The following is a 22,906-nucleotide window of genomic DNA, read 5'->3' on the forward strand; positions in this document are numbered from 1 at the left end:
AAGAAAAAATCAGGGAAGTGGCGCCTACTGCATGATTTACGAGCAGTTAATGCTCAAATGCAACTTATGGGGCCCATTCAAAGAGGGCTGCCGCTGCTTTCCTCTGTTCCTCAGGGCTGGCATATCATTGCTATTGACATTAAAGACTGTTTCTTTTCTATTCCTTTGCATCCTAAAGACTCACAGCGTTTTGCCTTCACCCTTCCCTCGTGTAATCACGAGGAACCAGATCAAAGGGTTGAGTGGGTTGTTTTACCACAGGGAATGTCTAACAGTCCCACGATTTGTCAGATGTATGTAGGGAAGGCACTCGCACCTCTCAGACAAAAATATCCTTCCATCAAGATTATTCATTATATGGATGATGTATTATTGGCAGCCAAATTAGAGAAGTCAGTTAATGAGGCCTATAAAGACCTGGTGAAGTTGTTAGCTCAATATTGATTACATATTGCACCTGAAAAGGTTCAAACAGGGGATTCTATTAAGTATTTGGGAGCGACGATTGGATGTGACATATTAAAACCACAAAAAGTTACTATAAGAACTCAAGATCTCCAAACTCTAAATGATTTTCAAAAACTGTTGGGATATATTAATTGGATAAGAGGTTATTTACATATTCCTAATATCGTGCTCCAGCCTTTGTATGCTATTCTTAAGGGTGATCCAGATCTTACTTCCCCTCGTACCCTCACTAAAGAGGCCAGAGTGGCCCTTATAAAAGTAGAAGAAGCTATACAACATGCTTCTCTATACAGGCTTCAGAGTGATAAACCTTTCCAGTTATGTGTGCTTGCCACTATGCGGCAGCCTACTGGAGTATTGTGGCAAGATGGGCCTTTACTATGGATCCACCCACATGTATCCCCAGGAAAATCTTTAGAATACTATCCTGATGCTGTTGCAGCGTTAGCACTTAGAGGGATTCAACAGAGCATTCAATTTTTCGGACAAGCACCTTCTTCTCTTATCATACCCTATTCTAAAGTTCTAATTAATGTTTTGTGTGCTACTCTAGACAACTGGGCCATTCTATGTTGCTCGTTTCAAGGGGATATTGATAATCATTACCCTTCTCATCCATTACTCCATTTTGTTAAAGAACATCCCATCATTTTCCCTAAAGTAACTTCACCCACTCCAATTCCGGGGGCTGTTAACATTTTTACTGATGGCTCTAAGTCTGGAATGGGAGCTTATGTGATTAATGACTCTCCCCCTGTCCAGCATCAATTTGCTCCTGGAAATCCACAATGGGTAGAACTACAAATTGTCATTGAAGTTTTTAAACAGTGTTCTTTTCCTTTCAATCTCATTTCGGACTCCATCTATGTGGTGCAGGCACTCAAAATTCTGGAGGCTGTAGGAGCTATTAGTGACACCCATAATGTATCTGCTTACTTTAGTCAGCTTCAGCAGCTTATCCATAGCCATAAGGCCTCTTTCTATCCAATGCACATTCGGGCTAACACCTCTCTTCCTGGCCCGTTATCACAGGGTAATGCCTGTGCTGACTCGGCAACTAGAAGCCAGTTGGTATGCTTGGCCTCCTCCTTAGAAGAAGCTAAATTGTTTCATCACAACTTTCATGTCAATGCTATGACAGTGCGCAGACGCTTTTCCATCTCAAGGGTGGAGGCTCGTCAGATAGTATTACAATGTCCCCGTTGTGTCACATTTCTTCATCCTTCTACTTATGGTGTAAACCCACGAGGATTGAAGCCATTGGTTGTCTGGCAAATGGACGTAACTCACGTGCCTGACTTTGGTAACCTCAAATATGTCCATGTTTCTATTGACACATACTCTGGAATTATTCATGCTTCTGCTTTATCGGGAGAAAAGGCAAGTAATGTCATTACTCATTGCTTAGAGGCATGGGCAGCATGGGGTGCACCTGCATCCCTTAAGACTGATAATGGACCTGCTTATACTGGCAGACAGTTTACATCTTTTTGTTCTACTATGGGAGTACACCTTGCTCATGGGTTGCCTTACAATCCTCAAGGGCAAGGCATTGTTGAACGTGCCCACCGCACCTTAAAAGAAACTTTGGAAAAACAAAAAGGGGGAATAGGAGTTGACCACACTCCTAAAGAACGCCTGTCCTTAGCTCTTTTTACCATTAATTTTTTGAATTTGGATATTCATGGCCGCTCTGTGGCCGATAGACATGTGTCCCCTCAGCCCTCTGTGACTGGCTATGTTAAGTGGAAGGATGTTCTTACGGGCCAATGGAACGGCCCTGACCCCGTGCTGACATGGGCACGAGGATCTGTATGTGTTTTTCCCCAGGATCGCATGGAGCCGCTGTGGATCCCTGAACGCCTGACAAGAAGAGTCTCGAGATCTACTAACCAGAAGCAGGAGGTGCCACAACAGTCCCATGATGAGGAGCTTCATTCTGATGAGTGCTCTGGCTCTGATGCTGGTGCCAACGGTACAGATGACACCAATGCAGTGGTGGGCAGTGGCACGGGCATGGCCAATGCCAATGCCAGTTCATAGTAATTCTAGCGTCTTCCCCAATCTTTTTTCTACCTCATGTGAGATGTCTGCTCCTTGTACCTCTCCTAGAGGGGACATGGAAAATATTTTTAATCAGTCTCAAGTTAATCTCACAGGAGTTTTTTGTTTCAGCCTTGGGAACACTAATTGTATTAGCCTTAAGACCAAAAATTTGACTAACTGGGAGGACCCATTGCGGTCCAGTCGAGTCTCAAGGAGTATTTTCAGTGCTGTATTGAGCCAAGTAGTTTCAGGGAAGCAATCAGGCTCAGGGACCCCCGCAAATAGCTCTGTTTTAAACATAACTACTTTAGCTATTATCTCCGAGGTACTAATCCCAATGCCTCCTTCTTCTAATAGTACTTGCAATGTCACTCATTTCAAGGCCTCTCCTTACTGTACCCCTAATTTTGGTTTTCCCCCAACATTTACGCCTTGTCAGGATCATTCTTGGGAGAAACATCAAGTTGCTAAAGGTTTCTCCTTTTCCCCCCCTCTTAAGAGATATGTTTATAACTTTAACAACACTGCCAACTCCTCTACGGGAACAGGTTGGTCCTGGTTTCAATGGCTCATTTCCAATGAGAAGGGGGCTTCAGCCGATATTTCTGCATTGGCTCAATTACTAGAAGCCAAAAGTTGGCTGGCTAATGTTTCTGGCACTACTAAGGAGAGTGAACGAGGTAATAGGCTTACATCTGTTTTGTTCAACTCTCTGTTTAATTATGCCACATTGCCTCCTGCAATGGTCTGTATCCAATCCCCGTTCCTGTTCCTTTTAGCTAATGACACCTCCTCGGGGATGCTGGATTGTTCTAATATTATCTGTTTCTTATCTGAGTGTTGGAATGGTTCTTGGACTGTAGCAGTGATTATGAAAATTCCAACTTTTGTCCCAATCCCAGTCACTGCGGATCCAGATAAAGTTCCTATTGTAGAGCTACTTAGAGTCTGCAGAGATTTTGGAATCACAGCAGCTATAGTGACAGCCGTGGCGGCATCTTCTGCTGTAGCAGTTACGGCCGGAGTACCCATGGCCAGTCAAGTACAAACTGCTGCCACTATTAATCAAGATGTTCAACAAACGTCCACTATACTTGAATCACAAAATGCGATTAATCAACATATTTTGTCAGGGATTTTAGCTGCCAACCAAAGAATAGATTTTCTTCAAGATCAGGTAGAGGAATTGGCTGACCTAGTACTTTTAGGCTGCATTGACCAACGTGCACATTTATGTATAACCTCTGTCAGATATAATGATTCCAGGAATGCTTACCACATCATTGGTGGATATTTGGCCGGGAATTGGTCCATGGAAGCGGAAGACATGATCCAGTCTCAGCTAACCCAGATAGCTGTCTTGAATAGTACCCGTGTCGATCCCGTGACTCTGGGTCAATTCACCAATTGGATATTTTCTGCCTTTTCCTCTTTTAAGGAGTGGGTGGGAGTAGGCATTTTTAGTGCACTGTGTTGTTTTGGTATGTTCCTCTGTTTGTAGTTTCTCTGTCGCCTTAAAGCTCGTAGTGCTCAAGATGAGACTATGATCATACAAGCTCTTGCAGTGTCCTCTGACTGGTGGGCCATACTATGTGCCCCCAAAATGGCCTGTCCTGTCTCAGATCTGGCCTCCTTGGCCAATTCTTTGAAGTTTTCAGAAGCCAGGGGTGAGCCACTACCTGCTTTCTCAGGAAAGACCCCTTTCAGATCTGTCCTGGCAATTGGCCATCCTCACATCTGTAGGTACCAAGAAAGACTGACTCTGTCCTTGGTAAATCCAAACAAGTGAGCCCACTGGGACTTGCACTGGGACTGCCTCTGTGTGCCTGGCTTCCTGGATCCCAAGTTCAGAGAGTTCCATCACCAAGGAAGTGTGGTGAGGTCACTTCCTTCAGGAACTTTATGAGGTCACTGCCTTGGAAACCACTTTGTCCTAACTGTTGCTTCCAAGGGTGCCATGAGATGGAGGCTGCCCCTGCTTCCTGTGATGCTTTCACAAGTTAGAATGGTATATCATCCATAGGCACCCAGGAAAAGCTCTCCACACAGGCCTGGTTTGGTCCATCTTGTCTACATTAAGAAGAGAGAGGCTCATTTAGACACATCCCTTCATCCTGACTAGGCTGTTTGCCACGGAAGATGACTTTTGCTCTCTCACGTCCTTCCTAGCTGCCTAAATCTTCTCCAGGGATCATTTCTGCATGGACCTTTGAGGTTCTCAGCAGGTGGAAGATCCCCGACATTCCTGTATTGTAAGACCAAATCTGTCCCTGCTCTTCTGTAAAGTTAGATTGAGGGAACAGTGAATGCCTGGGGTTAAGAACATGTTTGATTTGGGTTAGAAATTATTCTGCTGGATGAAGAATGGTATTGGGAACCTGTGATATTTATAATAATATACAGGTGAAATATATGTATGAAAACAGAAATCTAAGTAAGATTTGAAGGCCAGAAGGGCATTGGGCCCTTGATTGGGATACTTAGATTTGAATTACATTCTGTACAGATGTCTCTGATAAATCCATATACAATGGCATAGGACCTGGTACCTTGGATGACTGAATGTAGAAGAGAAGATCCAGTCAAAAAGGGATAGTAGGTCGGATTAGGAAGATAGTCAGTAGGTTTAGGAAGAAGAGTGAGTATAAAATTTGGACCAAAAGTCCTTTAGCAATAGGCTGTCTGTTAGAGAGTGAATGTAAATGTCAGCACATGTGAAGAGACAGTCACAATGATGAAGTGGGGAAGATATGTAGGAAAGCAGATATGAATATAGATATTAGGAAATCAGGCAAAGTATAAAGTGAGTGATAGGATTAGACATTTTCAAAAGGGTTGAGGTTGAATATATAATCTTAGGCAGAAACAAATGTGTAGTCACCAATAGGATTGACATTTGAGAGCATTAGGCAACCTAGACAAGTTTGGTTTTAGTAATCCATGCTCACTTTCCAATTAGGCTTAGGTACAATCATAAGTGTGACCTTTGCATTTTGTGTCCAGAATATCACTGTGATAAAATATATATGTAGATCAGGTGACATGAGTATTTCTTCCACTATTTTGGGAAGCAATATGTTGAAGACATATAAATTAGAATTCGGGGGTACAAATAGGTGTACTCTGGGTCGATGAGTATAGAGATAATGCATGAATAGACCATACTGTGAATAAAGAAAATAACTGGTTACAATTTAAATAATAAATTGAATGGATATCTGAAAACATATAGGAAATCTTACATTGATACACGATCATTCATTCCAACCAGTTATATATCTAATGGTAATATTAGGGTGATGGTTTACCATGAGGAGTGTGTGAGTTTTGGTTCCAAAGACATTGTGGAAATCCAAAATTATGTGTTTGGAAAGAAGTCTCATGAAAAGACCAGTCAAGAAACATGGAGGAATATATGTGTTCTGAAGCAGGATTTAATTGAAATTGAACCAAATGCCTAGAAATTTTTGAATTTGAGGATGAAATATATATCCTATGATATGCATCAACTGAAGAAATAGTAATGTAGCAGTGTTGAATAAAAATAAATGTGAAAATACACGTCATGTCCCATAGGAGTCTACTTGCATTGATATTGAACAGGGTAAGTTACTGCAGTAATGTTACGATTTTTATGAACCATTCACTGAAGTTAGTTTTCAGTACTAGGAAACAAATATGCATTTAAGGTGGATGAATATTTCTGAGAATAATCTTGTGAAAAGTTGATTATAAATCCACGTACATGAACATGAATTTAGGGAGTGTAAAATAAGACACATATATTTTATATTTTGAAAAATCTGGAGAGTGTGTGTGTGTATATATACATATGTATATACACACAAAACACACACACAGAGACATTAAAAAGTAAAAATATATATGCCAATTGAAATTTATCAAGAAATATATATCATCCAAAGTTCCAAAAATATTTATTTTACTGAACATGGATGTATGTATCATGTTGTTTAAGTAGGAAGCTCACCCATAGGTGGATTTTCAGTTCCAACAGCATTTAGGAGGAGTGATTTCTTCTCACAGTTTGTATCTGCCAAGTCAGCAACCTCACAAGAATGTAGCTGGGAAAACAGGTAGGAATCTCTATGTGCATGTAAAAATACATGTGCTTAATAGGCTGCAGAGAAAGAAAGACAGGAATCACATATTTGTTAAGTTTAAAAACACATGGAGAACTATTACATTGGACTAGATTCATAACATCTACCCTTTAGAATGCAAAAGGCCTGTCCAACTACACACCATGCCTCCTCTGAACTGCTTGTATTTCTATTTTGTTTGAGTTATTTTTCTCTATCATATTAGGATTCTTAGTCAGAGTCTAGTACGGTATGGGTTAGTGTCAGGGATTCAGTATTCGGAATGGAAAAAAGGAAAATGAATCCAATGTGTATGCAAATATGTGCTACACAAAATGCCCAACTGTCATCCAGAAAAATGCCTTGACAATACCCTTGCCCCAAGTAAGACGTAATTCGAGGAGAAGAGTTAGAAAATCTTTGAATTCATAAGTGGAATGATAAATGCTCAGGAGTTCACAACTTTGGAGGTGGTAGAGGAGTTTCCATAAGTAAGGGACAGGATAAACACTCCACAAACATGGAGCTCTGCTGACCTAAAGACTTCTTGAGAAACTGCCTCTGAGGTTGGGCTCTTGAAATATATGTTGTTGTCAGGAGCTTTAGCTTCCTTTGTAGTGAGACCATCAAAGCTGGGTCTGCATCTATGTGACCTGGAGGACATGGTTTCTGATTTTCCAATGAACATGAGGCAGAAGTGCTGAATTCTCTCTTTGTAGGTAAACTGTGTCCACTCGGGGCTAAGTGTCTCCCCTTGGGGACTGTGAAGCCATTTGGTTATCCTCCACTTTTCGTGGTGTTTCTTGCTGCTGCACTTGGAGTTTGGTATTTGCTTCACGAAATACAAGAAATTCAACTGGGACACAGTGCTGGAAGGAGTTCTGTCACGTGTGGTGGGTCAGGGTCCTAGGAGAATGCACCAATTATGCTTCTATCCAACAGAGCTGAGCCCCTTGATTATAGCAACCTGATTCTGAAAATTGTTCTGAAACCTCTCCATATAACAATATGCCTTTACATATAAGGGTCTGCTGGCTGTACCATGTAAGTCACAAGACATTTGGAAGCCCATGGCACATCCACATTGCCTCACCACAGATGTTTTATCACACACCTGCACACCACTGCTCTAGGCCCACTACTCAGCAGGCCCCACCTTACTGGCATCTCTGTTCTTCATCATTTTCATGAAACCCGTCAATCAAGGCACCTGTCTGGTATACTCATGATCAGCAACAGGACATCAAAAGCTTCTCCAGTGCCACCTGGTCATGGGAATTTCAAAGGTTGCATGATATTTATCTATCCATTTTTAAAGGATTAACTTGGAGGCACTGTGGGTTTCCATTCATTTTGGAACCATTAAATGGTGAAAAAGATCATTTCAATGAAAGCTCTGGAGAACTCTCACAAACAAGGCTTCCCAAAGAGTGGCCAAAACGTCACATGAAACCAGGCCCACTGAGGTCTACAATGTAAGGTCCATGTGTGTTTTGACTCTCAACTATGGCTGTCAGGTCTTTAAGAACCAAATCATGTGATATCCTGGCTGAGATTCCCAGTGTTCTGTGGAAAGTCACCCTGGGCTTCGATCTCAGTTTCCATGGGGGATTCTCATGCGTGGCCTTGGAAAATCCCAACTCAATTCTTGGCAATACTTCTCTGAGGTCAGTTCCAGAACTCAGTCTCCAAGGGGAATCACACCAGTGTTCAAGCCCAGGCGGACCCAGTCATCTCTTCCACCGCCACACAAATGACCACAATTCAAACCAAAACACTGCCACAAGGCCCTCATCTTCTTCCATATAGACACTCCTAATAAGCTCTGGCTGGAGGTTTCCATGAGGGGCGCAGCCTAAGACAGTGTCCACAATAAGCTCCCTTGCCCCTCATTTGCGTAATGTCAGTGTGGCCTGGACACCCTTCTTTTGAACCAGGATTGATCAAATAGGCCTACCTTTAATACTGCTCAGCTTCTCCACTTGGAGGCCTGCTGATGGTGGGGTATAGATTCTTTGTGTGAATTGGAGTCATGAGAAAACCCAAGCACATAATGGCTAGCCTCTGCAGGGCTTTCAAAACCTCATTTGACCCAAAGGATCCCTATTCTAACTTGATGGAGGTCAGGAAACTTACAGAGGAAGGCGAGAGACTTCATCCACAATGACTGCTTTGTTGCCATATTGGCTTTGGATGCACATATGGGATCTTTCTTGAGATCCATCATGTGCTGACAATCTAAGCCACAGCCTCACACAGGGCCAAGAGGCTGATTCAGACACATCCCATTGCAAAGCAATTAAGCAAAGGGCCTCAAGTGATGCCTGTTTGTTTGCATTTGAAAACTGTTTTCTTCAGGCTTCACAAAGGGATGTCCTGAGGCAAAGACCTTGCTGACATCCAGGGAAACAGAACAATAGGTAAGCAAAAGGCCCTAAGCAGGGTTTCTCCACTGAGACTCTACTGGGCCCACTGATATCTGAGTTTACTGAGATGCTCGCCATTCCTTTCAGCTATCTAGTACATGGCCATATCACCAAGCTTGGAGGTGGTACATATCTTAAACACAAAAATATGAACCTATTCTGAAGAGTGGCCAGAATTCAGGAAGAAAACAAGAATTTAGGAAGATAGTAGGTTTTGCCCATGGATAAGGCAAGCCGCAGTCCATTCATAAATTAAGCAGGATGAATGCTGGAAGCTTTCTACTAGACAGGACACATCCATTGATGCATTCTCTTTTCTAATGTCTACAACCACGGACACAGTGCAATGCACAGACATAGCAACACTCACCTAGTCAAAGGACTTGCTAGAAACGGTCCACTCTAAACCAAACAAACCGCCTTTCCTAGCTCTTCTCCGAACATGAGACCAAACCACAAACTCACACCCACACCCACAAAGCCACCTCCTTCCCCCAAAGAGGTCTGTGACTACCCGCAGTGTCCTCTGACTGGTGGGCCATACTATGTGCCCCCAAAATGGCCTGTCCTGTCTCAGATCTGGCCTCTTTGGCCAATTCTGTGAAAATGTCAGGAGCCAGGGGTGAGCCACTACCTGCTTTCTCAGGAAAGACCCCTTTCAGATCTGTCCTGGCAATTGGCCATCCTCACATCTGTAGGTACCAAGAAAGACTGACTCTGTCCTTGGTAAATCCAAACAAGTGAGCCCATTGGGACTTGCACTGGGACTGCCTCTGTGTGCCTGGCTTCCTGGATCCCAAGTTCAGAGAGTTCCACACCAAGAAGTGTGGTGAGGTCACTTCCTTTAGGAACTCTATGAGGTCACTGCCTTGGAAACCACTTTGTCCTAACTGTTGCTTTCAAGGGTGCCATGAGATGGAGGCTGCCCCTTGCTTCCTGTGACACTTTCACAAGTTAGAATGGTATATCAACCATAGGCACCCAGGAAAAGCTCTGCACACAGGCCTGGTTTGGTCCATCTTGTCTACATTAAGGAGAGAGAGGCTCATTCAGACACATCCTTTCATCCTGACCAAGTTGTTTGCCACGGAAGATGACTTTTGCTCTCCCAGGTCCTTCTTAGCCGCCTATATCTTCTCCAGGGATCATTTCTGCATGGACCTTTGAGGTTCTCAGCAGGTGGAAGATCTCCTACATGCCTGTATTGTAAGACCAACTCTGTCCCTGCTCTTCTCTAAAGTTAGATTGAGGGAACAGTGAATGCTTGGGGTTAAGAACATGTTCGATTTGGGTAGGAAATCATTCTGCTGGATGAAGAATGGTATTGGGAACCTGTGATATTTATAATAATATGGAGGTGAAATATATGTATGAAAACAGAAATCTAAGTAAGATTTGAAGGCCAGAAGGGCATTGGGCCCTTGCTTGGGATACTTAGCTTTGAATTACATTCTGTACAGATGTCTCTGATAAATCCATATACGATAACATAGGACCTTGTACCTTGGATGACTGAATGTAGAAGAGAAGATCCAGTCAAAAAGGGATAGGAGCTAGGATTAGGAAGATAGTCGGTAGGTTTAGGAAGAAGAGTGAGTATAAAATTTGGACCAAAAGTTCTTTACCAATAGGCTGTCTGTTAGAGAGTGAATGTAAATGTCAGCACATGTGAAGAGTCAGTCACAATGATGAAGTGGGGAAGATATGTAGGAAAGCAGATATGAATATAGACATTAGGAAATCAGGCAAAGTATAAAGTGAGTGATAGGATTAGACATTTTCAACAGGGTTGAGGTTGAATATATAATCTTAGGCAGAAACAAATGTGTAGTCACCAATAGGATTGACATTTGAGAGCATTAGGCAACCTAGACAAGTTTGGTTTTAGTAATCCATGCTCACTTTCCAATTAGGCTTAGGTACAATCATAAGTGTGACCTTTGCATTTTGTGTCCAGAATATCACTGTGATAAAATATATATGTAGATCAGGTGACATGAGTATTTCTTCCACTATTTTGGGAAGGAATATGTTGAAGGTGTATAAATTAGAATTTGGGGGTACAAATAGGTGTACCCCGGGTCTATGAGTATAGAGATAATGCATGAATAGACCATACTGTGAATAAAGAAAATAACTGGTTCCAATTTAAATAATGGATTGAATGAGTATCTGAAAACATATAGGAAATCTTATATTGATACACGATCATTCATTCCAACCAGTTATACATCTAATGGTAATATTAGGGTGATGGTTTACCATGAGGAGTGTGTGAGTTTTGGTTCCAAAGTGATTATGGAAATCCAAAATTAGGTGTTTGGAAAGAAGTCTCATGAAAAGACCAGTCAAGAAACATGGAGAAATACATGTGTTCTGAAGCAGGATTTAATTGAAATTGAATCAAATGCATAGAAATTTGTGAATTTGAGGATGAAATATATATCTTATGATGTGCATCAACTGAAGAAATAGTAATGTAGCAGTGTTGAATAAAAATAAATGTGAAAATACACATCATGTCCCATAGGAGTCTACTTGCATTGATATTAAACAGGGTCAGTTACTGTAGTAATGTTAGGATTTTTATGCACCATTCACTGAAGTTAGTTTTCAGTACTAGGAAACAAATATGTATTTCAGGTGGATGAATATTTCTGAGAATAATCTTGTGAAAAGTTGATTATAATTCCACATACATGAACTTGAATTTAGGGAGTGTAAAATAAGACACATATATTTTATATTTGAAAAATCTGGAGAGTGTGTGTGTGTATATATACATATGTATATACACACAAAACACACACACAGAGACATTAAAAAGTAAAAATATATATGCCAATTGAAATTCATCATGAAATATATATCATTCAAAGTTCCAAAAATATTTATTTTACTGAACATGGATGTATGTATCATGTTGTTCAAGTAGGAAGCTCACCCATAGGTTGATTTTCAGTTCCAACAGCATTTAGGAGGAGTGATGTCTTCTCACAGTTTGTATCTGCCAAGTCAGCCACCTCACAAGAATGTAGCTGGGAAACCAGGTAGGAATCTATATGTGCATGTAAAAATACATGTGCTTAATTGGCTGCCGAGAAAGGGAGACAGGAATTCACATATTTGTTAAGTTGAAAAACACATGGAGAACTATTACATTGGACTAGATTCATAACATCTACCCTTTAGAATGCAAAAAGCCTGTCCAACTACACACCATGCCTCCTCTGAACTACTTGTATTTCTATTTTGTTTGGGTTATTTTTCTCTGTCATATTAGGATTCGTAGTCAGAGTCTAGTAGGGTATGGGTTAGTGTCAGGGATTCAGTATTCGGAATGGAAAAAAGGAAAATGAATCCAATGTGTATGCAAATATGTGCTACACAAAATGCCCCACTGTCATCCAGAAAAATGCCTTGACAATACCCTTGCCCCAAGTAAGACGCAATTCGAGGAGAAGAGTTAGAAAATCTTTGAATACATATGTGGAATGAAAAATGCTCAGGAGTTCACAACTTTGGAGGTGTTAGAGGAGTTTCCATAAGTAAGGGACAGGATAAACACTCCACAAACATGGAGCTCTGCTGACCTAACGACTTCTGGAGAAACTGCCTCTGAGGTTGGTCTCTTGAAATATAAATTGTTGTCAGGAGCTTTAGCTTCCTTTGTAGTGAGACCATCAAAGCTGGGTCTGCATCTATGTGACCTGGAGGACATGGTTTCTGATTTTCCAATGAACATGAGGCAGAAGTGCTGAATTCTCTCTTTGTAGGTAAACTGTGTCCACTGGGGGCTAAGTGTCTCCCCTTGGGGACTGTGAAGCCATTTGGTCATCCTCCACTTTTCGTGGTGTTTCTTGCTGCTGCACTGGGAGTTTGGTATTTGCTTCACGAAATACAAGGAATTCAACTGGGACACAGTGCTGGAGGGAGTTCTGTCACGTGTGGTGGGTCAGGCTCCTAGGAGAATGCACCAATTATGCTTCTATCGAACAGAGATTAGCCCCTTGATTATAGCAACCTGATTCTGAAAATTGTTCTGAAACCTCTCCATATAACAAGATGCCTTTACATATAAGGGTCTGCTGGCTGCACCATGTAAGTCACAAGACATTTGGAAGCCCATGGCAGATCCACATTGCCTCACCACAGATGTTTTATCACACACCTGCACACCACTGCTCTAGGCCCACTAATCAGCAGGCCCCACCTTACTGGCATCTCTGTTTTTCATCATTTTCATGAAACCCGTCAATCAAGGCACCTGTCTGGTATACTCATGATCAGCAACAGGACATCAAAAGCTTCTCCAGTGCGACCTGGTCATGGGAATTTCAAAGATTGCATGGTATTTATCTATCCATTTTTAAAAAATTAAGTTGGATGCACTGTGGGTTTCAATTAATTTTGGAACCATTAAATGGTGAAAAAGATCATTTCAATGAAAGCTCTGGAGAACTCTCACAAACAAGGCTTCTCAAAGAGTGCCCAAAATGTCACATGAAACCAGGCCCACTGAGGTCTACAATGTAAGGTCCATGTGTGTTTTGACTCTCAACTATGGCTGCCAGGTCTTTAAGAATAAACTCATGTGATATCCTGGCTGAGATTCCCAGTGTTCTATGGAAAGTCACCCTGGGCTTCGATCTCAGTTTCCAGGGGGGATTCTCATGCATGGCCTTGGAAAATCCCAACTCAATTCTTGGCAATACTTCTCTGAGGTCAGTTCCAGAACTCAGTCTCCAAGGGGAATCACACCAGAGTTCAAGCCCAGGCGGACCCAGTCATCTCTTCCACCGCCACACAAATGACCACAATTCAAACCAAAACACTGCCACAAGGCCCTCATCTTCTTCCATATAGACACTCCTCATAACCTCTGGCTGGAGGTTTCCATGAGGGGTGCAGGCTAAGACAGTGTCCACAATAAGCTCCCTTGCCCCTCATTTGCCTAATGTCAGGGTGGCCTGGACACCCTTCCTTTGAACCAGGATTGATCAAATAGCCCTACCTTTAATACTGCTCAGCTTCTCCACTTGGACGCCTGCTGATGGTGGGGTATAGATTCTTTGTGTGAATTGGAGTCATGAGAAAACCCAAGCACATAATGGCTAGCCTCTGCAGGGCTTTCAAAAACTCATTTGACCCAAAGGATCCCTGTTCTCACTTGACGGAGGTCAGGAAACTTACAGAGGAAGGCGAGAGACTTCATCCACAATGACTTTTTTTGTTTCCATATTGGCTTTGGATGCACATATGGGATCTTTCTTGAGATTCATCAGGTGCTGACAATCTAAGCCACAGCCTCACAGAGGGCCAAGAGATGATTCAGACACATCCCTTTGCAAAGCAATTAAGCAAAGGGCCACAAGTGATGTCTGTTTGTTTGCATTTGAAAACTGTGTTCTTCAGGCTTTACAAAGAGATGTCCTGAGGCAAAGACCTTGCTGACATCCAGGGAAACAGAACAATAGGTAAGCAAATGGCCCTATGCAGGGTTTCTCCACTGAGACTTTACTGGGCCCACTGATATCTGAGTTTACTGAGATACTCGCCATTCCTTTCAGCTATCTAGTACATGGCCATATCACCAAGTTTGGAGGTGGTACATATCTTAAACACAAAACCATGAACCTATTCTGAAGAGTGGCCAGAATTCAGGAAGAAAACAGGAATTTAGGAAGATAGTAGGTTTTGCCCATGGATAAGGCAAGCCGCAGTCCATTCATAAATTAAGCAGGATGAATGCTGGAAGCTTTCTACTAGACAGGACACATCCATTGATGCATTCTCTTTTCTAATGTCTACAACCTCGGACACAGTGCAATACACAGACATAGCAACACTCGCCTAGTCAAAGGACTTGCTAGAAACAGTCCACTCCAAACCAAACAAACCGCCTTTCCTAGCTCTTCTCCGAACATGAGACTAAACCACAAACTCACACCCACACCCACAAAGCCACCTCCTTCCACCAATTATGTCTGTGACTACACGCAGTGTCCTCTGACTGGTGGGCCATACTATGTGACCCCAAATGGCCTGTCCTGTCTCAGATCTGGCAACCTTGGCCAATTTTGTGAAGTTGTCAGGAGCCAGGGGTGAGCCACTACCTGCTTTCTCAGGAAAGACCCCTTTCAGATCTGTCCTGGCAATTGGCCATCCTCACATCTGTAGATACCAAGAAAGACTGACTCTGTCCTTGGTAAATCCAAACAAGTGAGCCCACTGGGACTTGCACTAGGACTGCCTCTGTGTGCCTGGCTACCTGGATCCCAAGTTCAGAGAGTTCCATCACCAAGGAAGTGTGGTGAGGTCACTTCCTTCAGGAACTGAATGAGGTCACTGCCTTGGAATCCACTTTGTCCTAACTGTTGCTTCCAAGGGTGCCATGAGATGGAGGCTGCCCCTGCTTCCTGTGACACTTTCAAAAGTTAGAATGGTATATCAACCATAGGCACCCAGGAATAGCTCTCCACACAGGCCTGGTTTGGTCCATCTTGTCTACATTAAGAAGAGAGAGTCTCATTCAGACACACAGATTTTGGATTTCCATAATCACTTTGGTCCATCTTGTCTACATTAAGAAGAGAGAGGCTCATTCAGACACACAGATTTTGGATTTCCATAATCACTTTGGATCCAAAACCTCATGGATTACCATGAGGACTGCTCTGTGTGCCTGGCTTCCTGGATCCCAAGTTAGAATGGTATATCAACCATAGGCACCCAGGAAAAGCTCTGCACAAATGGCCTGGTTTGGTCCATCTTGTGTACATTAAGAAGAGAGAGGCTCATTCAGACACATCCTTTCATCCTGACCAAGTTGTTTGCCATGGAAGATGACTTTTGCTCTCCCAGGTCCTTCTTAGCCGCCTATATCTTCTCCAGGGATCATTTCTGCATGGACCTTTGAGGTTCTCAGCAGGTGGAAGATCTCCTACATGCCTGTATTGTAAGACCAACTCTGTCCATGCTCTTCTCTAAAGTTAGATTGAGGGAACAGTGAATGCTTGGGTTTAAGAACATGTTCGATTTGGGTAGGAAATCATTCTGCTGGATGAAGAATGGTATTGGGAACCTGTGATATTTATAATAATAGAGAGGTGAAATATATGTATGAAAACAGAAATCTAAGTAAGATTTGAAGGCCAGAAGGGCATTGGGCCTTTGATTGGGATACTTAGCTTTGAATTACATTCTGTACAGATGTCTCTGATAAATCCATACACGATGGCATAGAACCTTGTACCTTGGATGACTGAATGTAGAAGAGAAGATCCAGTCAAAAAGGGATAGTCGGTAGGATTAGGAAGATAGTCAGTAGGTTTAGGAAGAAGAGTGAGTATAAAATTTGGACCAAAAGTTCTTTAGCAATAGGCTGTCTTTTAGAGAGTGAATGTGAATGTCAGCATATGTGAAGGGTCAGTCACAATGATGAAGTGGGGAAGATATGTAGGAAAGCAGTTATGAATATAGACATTAGGAAATCAGGCAAAGTATAAAGTGAGTGATAGGATTAGACATTTTCAACAGGGTTGAGGTTGAATATATAATATTAGGCAGAAACAAATGTGTAGTCACCAATAGGATTGACATTTGAGAGCATTAGGCAACCTAGACAAGTTTGGTTTTAGTAATCCATGCTCACTTTCCAATTAGGCTTAGGTTCAATCATAAGTGTGACCTTTGCATTTTGTGTCCAGAATATCACTGTGATAAAATATATATGTATATCAGGTGACATGAGCATTTCTTCCACTATTTTGGGAAGCAATATGTTGAAGACGTATAAATTAGAATTTGGGGGTACAAATAGGTGTACCCTGGGTCTATGAGTATAGACATAATGCATGAATAGACCATACTGTGAATAAAGAACATAACTGGTTCCAATTTAAATAATGGATTGAATGGATACCTGAAAACATATAGGAAATCATATATTGATACACGATCATTTATTCCAACCAGTTATACATCTAATGGTAATTTTAGGGTGATGGTTTACCATGAGGAGTGTGTGAGTTTTGGTTCCAAATTGATTATGGAAATCCAAAATTAGGTGTTTGGAAAGAAGTCTCATGAAAAGACCAGTCAAGAAACATGGAGGAATACATGTGTTCTGAAGCAGGATTTAATTGAAATTAAACCAAATGCCTAGAAATTTGTGAATTTGAGGATGGAATATATATCCTATGATGTGCATCAACTGAAGAAATAGTAATGTAGCAGTTTTGAATAAAAATAAATGTGAAAATACACATCATGTCCCATAGGAGTCTACTTGCATTGATATTAAACAGGGTCAGTTACTGTAGTAATGTTAGGATATTAAGCACCATTCACTGAAGTTAGTTTTCAGTACTAGGAAACAAATATGTATTTCAGGTGGATGAATATTTCTGAGAATAATCTTGTGAAAAGTTGATTATAAATCCACATACATGAACATGAATTTAGGGAGTGTAAAATAAGACACATATATTTTATATTTTGAAAAATCTGGAGAGTGTGTGTGTGTATATATACATATGTATATACACATAAAACACACACACAGAGACATTAAAAAGTAAAAATATATATGCCAATTGAAATTCATCATGAAATATATATCATCCAAAGATCCAAAAATATTTATTTTACTGAACATGGATGTATGTATCATGTTGTTCAAGTAGGAAGCTCACCCATAGGTTGATTTTCAGTTCCAACAGCATTTAGGAGGAGTGATTTCTTCTCACAGTTTGTATCTGCCAAGTCAGCCACCTCACAAGAATGTAGCTGGGAAACCAGGTAGGAATCTATATGTGCATGTAAAAATACATGTGCTTAATAGGCTGCAGAGAAAGGGAGACAGGAATTTACATATTTGTTAAGTTGAAAAACACATGGAGAACTATTACATTGGACTAGATTCATAACATCTACCCTTTATAATGCAAAAGGCCTGTCCAACTACACACCATGCCTCCTCTGAACTGCTTGTATTTCTATTTTGTTTGGGTTATTTTTCTCTATCATATTAGGATTCATAGTCAGAGTCTAGTAGGGTATGGGTTAGTGTCAGGGATTCAGTATTCGGAATGGAAAAAAGGAAAATGAATCCAATGTGTATGCAAATATGTGCTACACAAAATGCCCCACTGTCATCCAGAAAAATGCCTTGACAATACCCTTGCCCCAAGTAAGACGCAATTCTAGGAGAAGAGTTAGAAAATCTTTGAATACATATGTGGAATGAAAAATGCTCAAGAGTTCACAACTTTGGAGGTGGTAGAGGAGTTTCCATAAGTAAGGGACAGGATAAACACTCCACAAACATGGAGCTCTGCTGACCTAAAGACTTCTTGAGAAACTGCCTCTGAGGTTGGGCTCTTGAAATATATGTTGTTGTCAGGAGCTTTAGCTTCCTTTGTAGTGAGACCATCAAAGCTGGGTCTGCATCTATGTGACCTGGAGGACATGGTTTCTGATTTTCCAATGAACATGAGGCAGAAGTGCTTAATTCTCTCTTTGTAGGTAAACTGTGTCCACTGGGGGCTAAGTGTCTCCCCTTGGGGACTGTGAAGCCATTTGGTCATCCTCCACTTTTCGTGGTGTTTCTTGCTGCTGCACTGGGAGTTTGGTATTTGCTTCACGAAATACAAGGAGTTCAACTGGGGCACAGTGCTGGAGGGAGTTCTGTCACGTGTGGTGGGTCAGGCTCCTAGGAGAATGCACCAATTATGCTTCTATCCAACAGAGCTTAGCCCCTTGATTATAGCAACCTGATTCTGAAAATTGTTCTGAAACCTCTCCATGTAACAAGATGCCTTTACATATAAGGGTCTGCTGGCTGCACCATGTAAGTCACAAGACATTTGGAAGCCCATGGCAGATCCACATTGCCTCACCACAGATGTTTTATCACACACCTGCACACCACTGCTCTAGGCCCACTACTCAGCAGGCCCCACCTTACTGGCATCTCTGTTCTTCATCATTTTCATGAAACCCGTCAATCAAGGCACCTGTCTGGTATACTCATGATCAGCAACAGGACATCAAAAGCTTCTCCAGTGCCACCTGGTCATGGGAATTTCAAAATTGCATGGTATTTATCTATCCATTTTTAAGGATTAAGTTGGAGGCACTGTGGGTTTCCATTCATTTTGGAACCATTAAATGGTGAAAAAGATCATTTCAATGAAAGCTCTGGAGAACTCTCACAAACAAGGCTTCCCAAAGAGTGGCCAAAATGTCACATGAAAAAAGGCCCACTGAGGTCTACAATGTGAGGTCCATTTGTTTTTTGACTCTCAACTATGGCTGCCAGGTCTTTAAGAATCAAATCATGTGATATTCTGGCTAAGATTCCCAGTGTTCTGTGGAAAGTCACCCTGGGCTTCGATCTCAGTTTCCAGGGGGGATTCTCATGCGTGGCCTTGGAAAATCCCAACTCAATTCTTGGCAATACTTCTCTGAGGTCAGTTCCAGAACTCAGTCTCCAAGGGGAATCACACCAGAGTTCAAGCCCAGGCGGACCCAGTCATCTCTTCCACCGCCACACAAATGACCACAATTCAAACCAAAACACTGCCACAAGGCCCTCATCTTCTTCCATATAGACACTCCTCATAACCTCTGGCTGGAGGTTTCCATGAGGGGCGCATCCTAAGACAGTGTCCACAATAACCTCCCTTGCCCCTCATTTGCCTAATGTCAGGGTGGCCTAGACTCCCTTCCTTTGAACCAGGATTGATCAAATAGGCCTACCTTTAATACTGCTCAGCTTCTCCACTTGGAGGCCTGCTGATGGTGGGGTATAGATTCTTTGTGTGAATTGGAGTCATGAGAAAACCCAAGCACATAATGGCTAGCCTCTGCAGGGCTTTCAAAACCTCATTTGACCCAAAGGATCCCTATTCTCACTTGATGAAGGTAAGGAAACTTACAGAGGAAGGGGAGAGACTTCATCCACAATGACTGCTTTGTTGCCATATTGGCTTTGGATGCACATATGGGATCTTTCTTGAGATCCATCAGGTGCTGACAATCTAAGCCACAGCCTCACACAGGGCTAAGAGGCTGAATCAGACACATCCCTTTGCAAAGCAATTAAGCAAATGGCCACAAGTGATGCCTGTTTGTTTGCATTTGAAAACTGTTTTCTTCATGCTTCACAAAGGGATGTCCTGAGGCAAAGACCTTGCTGACATCCAGGGAAACAGAACAATAGGTAAGCAAAAGGCCCTAAGCAGGGTTTCTCCACTGAGACTTTACTGGGCCCACTGATATCTGAGTTTACTCAGATGCTCGCCATTCCTTTCAGCTATCTAGTACATGGCCATATCACCAAGCTTGGAGGTGGTACATATCTTAAACACAAAACCATGAACCTATTCTGAAGAGTGGCCAGAATTCAGAAAGAAAACAGGAATTTAGGAAGATAGTAGGTTTTGCCCATGGATAAGGCAAGCCGCAGTCCATTCATAAATTAAGCAGGATGAATGCTGGAAGCCTTATACTAGACAGGACACATCCATTGATGCATTCTCTTTTCTAATGTCTACAACCACGGACCCAGTGCGATACATAGACATAGCAACACTCCTCTAGTCAAACGACTTGCTAGAAACAGTCCACTCCAAACCAAACAAACCGCCTTTCCTAGCTCTTCTCCGAACATGAGACCAAACCACAAACTCACACCCACACCCACAAAGCCACCTCCTTCCCCCAAAGAGGTCTGTGACTACACGCAGTGTCCTCTGACTGGTGGGCCATACTATGTGCCCCCAAAATGGCCTGTCCTGTCTCAGATCTGGCCTTCTTGGCCAATTCTGTGAAGTTGTCAGGAGCCAGGGGTGAGCCACTACCTGCATTCTCAGGAAAGACTTCTTTCAGATCTGTCCTGGCAATTGGCCATCCTCACATCTGTAGTTACCAAGAAAGACTGACTCTGTCCTTGGTAAATCCAGACAAGTGAGCCCACTGGGACTTGCACTGGGACTGCCTCTGTGTGCCTGGCTTCCTGGATCCCAAGTTCAGAGAGTTCCATCACCAAGGAAGTGTGGTGAGGTCACTTCCTTTAGGAACTTTATGAGGTCACTGCCTTGGAAACCACTTTGTCCTAACTGTTGCTTTCAAGGGCGCCATAAGATGGAGGCTGCCCCTGCTTCCTGTGACACTTTCACAAGTTAGAATGGTATATCAACCATAGGCACCCAGGAAAAGCTCTCCACACAGGCCTGGTTTGGTCCATGTTGTCTACATTAAGAAGAGAGAGGCTCATTCAGACACATCCTTTCATCCTGACCAAGTTGTTTGCCATGGAAGATGACTTTTGCTCCATCAGGTCCTTCCTAGCCGCCTATATCTTCTCCAGGGATCATTTCTTCATGGACCTTTGATGTTCTCAGCAGGTGGAAGATCTCCTACATGCCAGTATTGTAAGACCAACTCTGTCCCTGCTCTTCTCTAAAGTTAGATTGAGGGAACAGTGAATGCTTGGGGTTAAGAACATGTTCGATTTGGGTAGGAAATCATTCTGCTGGATGAAGAATGGTATTGGGAACCTTTGATATTTATAATAATATAGATGTGAAATATATGTATGATAACAGAAATCTAAGTAAGATTTGAAGGCCAGAAGGGCATTGGGCCCTTGATTGGGATACTTAGCTTTGAATTACATTCTGTACAGATGTCTCTGATAAATCCATATACGCTGGCATAGGACCTTGTACCTTGGATGACTGAATGTAGAAGAGAAGATCCAGTCAAAAGGGATAGTAGGTAGGATTAGGAAGATAGTCAGTAGGTTTAGGAAGAAGAGTGAGTATAAAATTTGGACCAAAATTTCTTTAGCAATAGGCTGTATGTTAGAGAGTGAATGTAAATGTCAGCACATGTGAAGAGTCAGTCACAATGATGAAGTGGGGAAGATATGTAGGAAAGCAGATATGAATATAGACATTAGGAAATCAGGCAAAGTATAAAGTGAGTGATAGGATTAGACATTTTCAACAGGGTTGAGGTTGAATATATAATCTTAGGCAGAAACAAATGTGTAGTCACCAATAGGATTGACATTTGAGAGCATTAGGCAACCTAGACAAGTTTGGTTTTAGTAATCCATGTTCACTTTCCAATTAGGCTTAGGTACAATCATAAGTGTGACCTTTGCATTTTGTGTCCAGAATATCACTGTGATAAAATATATATGTAGATCAGGTGACATGAGTATTTCTTCCACTATTTTGGGAAGCAATATGTTGAAGACGTATAAATTAGAATTCGGGTGTACAAATAGGTGTACCCTGGGTCTATGAGTATAGAGATAATGCATGAATAGACCATACTGTGAATACAGAAAATAACTGGTTCCAATTTAAATAATGGATTGAATGGATAAGGATATCTGAAAACATATAGGAAATCTTATATTGATACATGATCATTCATTCCAACCAGTTATACATCTAATGGTAATATTAGGGTGATGGTTTACCATGAGGAGTTTGTGAGTTTTGGTTCCAAAGTGATTATGGAAATCCAAAATTATGTGTTTGCAAAGAAGTCTCATGAAAAGACCAGTCAAAAAACATGGAGGAATACATGTGTTCTGAAGCAGGATTTAATTGAAATTGAACCAAATGCCTAGAAATTTGTGAATTTGAGGATGAAATATATATGCTATGATGTGCATCAACTGAAGAAATAGTAATGTACCAGTGTTGAATAAAAATAAATGTGAAAATACACATCATGTCCCATAGGAGTCTACTTGCACTGATATTAAACAGGGTCAGTTACTGTAGTAATGTTAGGATTTTTATGCACCATTCCCTGAAGTTAGTTTTCAGTACTAGG

Source organism: Ictidomys tridecemlineatus, chromosome 13 (genome assembly GCF_052094955.1).
Source record: "Ictidomys tridecemlineatus isolate mIctTri1 chromosome 13, mIctTri1.hap1, whole genome shotgun sequence".
Classification (NCBI taxonomy): Eukaryota; Metazoa; Chordata; class Mammalia; order Rodentia; family Sciuridae; genus Ictidomys; species Ictidomys tridecemlineatus.